The sequence below is a fragment of the Salvia splendens genome, chromosome 11, assembly GCF_004379255.2.
Source record: "Salvia splendens isolate huo1 chromosome 11, SspV2, whole genome shotgun sequence".
Lineage (NCBI taxonomy): Eukaryota > Viridiplantae > Streptophyta > Magnoliopsida > Lamiales > Lamiaceae > Salvia > Salvia splendens.
In genome coordinates this window covers 13,128,696-13,132,463 of record NC_056042.1, presented here as the reverse complement: position 1 = coordinate 13,132,463, position 3,768 = coordinate 13,128,696, and positions in this window count along the sequence as shown.

Genomic DNA, 3,768 nt, shown 5'->3' with positions numbered 1-3,768 from the left:
ACCATAAGATTAACAAAATGGGTGGACATGATTTGTTCTCTAGTTCGGTCATTAAAATTGGTTCGACATTGAATATAATTCTATATATATAGTAGATGAAGACCCTATATATATATATAGGGTCTTCATCTACCAAAGGAAGCCCTTAAGTATAAAAATACAGACCAATATTGGACCGTACAATCTGGTTCTGAACGACCACGATTTGAGCTTGTCAACGATTTTTATGGGTCATAATAAGGTCAATTTGAGGCATACAAGGGTAATTTGGGTACAGAAAAAGTAATGAAATCGTCGTTTCGTTTTTAATCGCAGAATTCCTAGGATCATTACTCCACACGCCATCAACCTGATTCTTCGGCTCCCGCTCCATTGAATTCATCTCTCTCCCCAAAATATTCACTCAAAAACAAAAACCCTAGGCACTAAATCACCCACAAAATCTGGGCATCTGAATCGCCAAAAATCTACAAAACTCCAACAATTAATCATATCGACTACAGATTCATAGAGTCCTTCACATAAAATCGCCCACCCATAAAAATCGGTTCATCCCAGTAAAACCTATCCCGTTTGTTGAAGGCGACGAACAAAGGGAGCCAACAATCAAATTCAACAATGGTGAATACTAGAGCATCTGGATCTTCAACTCATAACAAAAAAAAGGTTAGTTCTATGTTGTAACCCATGACCTACATCCCATAAAATCAATCAAAATTTTAACTTCATTTTTTTTTTGTTGACCTAGTGTATCAGAGAACAAACACTGCAAACAAACCACCGCGGATCCCTAAAGCTCATACGGGTAAATAGATTTCACCTTCTAGTTTTTGGATGTATGACCTCTTTTTCGATTTTGGAAGCTGGTATGTAATTGTGGTCTTTTGTTTTATACGCAAAAGTCCAAACTTCAACCAAACCATCAACTGAAGCAAGTGATGCTATGCATGACATAAATCCAGGTTAAAATTATATATTTGTTACATTATTGTATCGCTGATCTTTAAAAACTGATGTATAGGTATGCCATATATGGGTAAAGAGTTCTGGAATAAGAGGCATATTTACGTGCATTTTTTGATTAAATGTTATACGCTGATGTATTTATGTTTCAGTGATTGCACCTCATAACAAAACAACTCCGCAATCTGAACCACTTAAGGAGACTGGTGCAGATATAACAATTCCTGGTAAAGGTCTGTGCTCCTCTCAACAAGTACTTACTTGATATGTTTGATATGATATCTCTAATACAATTTTGTTTTGTTAGAACACATGTGGTGGCATCTATGTGTTAATATAAATGTCATTGTATTTAATGTTTGTAAAATATTTCTTTAAAAGTAGCACTAAGCTGGAATATTTGTCTGTGTACATTTATATACTATAAATATCTTGCTATATTTGTTATGAGTTGTGTATTAGACAATTGTTGTGTTATGATGATTATGTCTCAATATTAACTTCTTTCTTATGTCTAAATTGGACATTGGACATTATGAAAATTAATCCAAACATTACACAATCAATGAATCTACACTTGAAATGATTAATTCGTAGTTTTGTTAATGAAATCTAATGACCATTACTTTTAAAGAAAACCATTCAACTGTGGAAGTAGTTTGAAAAGCAATGTATATTGAACAAATAATGACCAATATGTGAGTACGTGAATATGTTTTGAGTTAAAAGTTGTCTTGACATAATGAGCTATCACACTAAATACAACCGTGTGTTGATGTTGGCAGGAAATAATCACAGCGCGTTACTGAATAAAGAGGCGGCTTATAAACATTATGCAAAGGAGAACAAGAAAAAAAAGATCAACGTAGAAAACATGATAACAAACTATGGATCTCTCCAAATGTGTATTGCGTAGCTTAAATTAGTGGATCATTTTGTTCGTTTCTTTAGGCATAGTGTGACCCTTGATTTTTAATTCCGTTATACTCGGCTAGTGGATGGCAAACAAAACTATATATTGTTTCATCTATAAGTTGAGAAAAAAATTCATTGCAATGACCTTTGAGTGCGTCCCTATTTTGTCTGTTGAACGATACTGATGCTATTAACATGACTCCATACACTGGGTCATAATACATTGCGTATGTGAGTCATATAATTGTTAGTTTACTCAGTGTCAAAATATACAACAATAGAAAGCATTACCTAAAACTACTGAATAACAGAAGGCCACATACAGAAGAATATAAATGTTTACATGAAACAAACTGATTATAAGTACGTTTGAAGAATATTTTTGGAGTCTGGTAACAAATTTAAAAAACAAAACCGCATTTCTGCTCATATTTTAACCACATTAATAACGCTTGTACAATCCAAGCATGCAAAAAAATTTACTTAAAACTATAAGTATGCCTTTGGGTCATACTAACCAATGATATGTGTCAAAAAATAATACGGGTCCATAGGGTCATAATAATATTAAATTAGAGTCATGACATAAAAATATTATTTTATATTCCAAAATATTAATCTAGTCTGTTGTGTCATACTAGATGAATATATAGGTCATGAACATTTAATAGTAACCTTAGTCATAATAATCCAAAATTTCAGTCATGACATAAAACTATTGACAAACAAAAAGCCTCAAACATTGATGAATGACTTCAGTAATTTCGAAATACTTAACATTGCAATATAAGAGGTCTCCAGAAAGGAATTAAACGAACATTACTTACAAAAACTAAAAAACTTGACATAAGCATTACATCCACATTTTTTCGATTTACGTCATCGTTTGGGTTGTTGATCGTTAAATTTCTGTTCTCCCTCTATGTTACACACCATGTAAAACCATATGGTGACATCATCAACCTTCTTTGAACCGTTCTTCCTTGTATCAAATCCAACAAGTCTACCATAATTCTCATAAAATTCAATTGCGTTGTCCAATGTGGAGAAGCTACGACCAACAAAAGGTTTATGCTCTATAGGGCATTCTGGTATATTTAAATCTGTAAAAATTCATAATCAGAAAAACACGAAATAAAAACAATTAATAACAAACAAGCAACCATATACTGAGTGTATAATGATAATGGGTCATAATAGGCTTATATCGTGGCATACATCTAATACAATTATCATATATGAAAATGTGTCATACTATACTCAAATCAAAGCATATTGGGAAAAACAGAAGAATAATATATTTGAGAAAAGCCACACAAACGAAGACGACAACATAAACATATCAAAAAATATGAATAAAAAATATGACCATAACCTGTATTCCCAAAAACGTCACCGGAATATGATTGATAATAACAAAAAAATACCATATACTGGGTGTAGGATGATAATAATTCATAATAGGCTTACATAGTGGCATACAACTAACAAAATTATCATATATGAAAATGTGTCATACTATACACAAACAGAAGCATAGCAGACAAAACGCTCAAATAATATATTTGCAAAGATACACGCAAACGACGACGAGGAAATAAACAGATTTAAAATGTGAATCGGAGCATAGCAAACAAATAAAAATAAAAATAATGACCATAACTTGTATTCCCAATAACGTCATCGGAGTATGGTTGATTAGCTACATGCGAAGTAGGAAGAGTTTCGGATTCCATTTTTAAAGTTTGGAAACTGCAAACTATGATTAAATATAATCGAAAATTGAAAAGATTAAACTGCAACGCAAATGGAGTTGTGATCTTCAAAAGATGATGATATATATTTGACACGTGAAAATAATTATCTGTAAGAATTAGACTGCAAATCTGG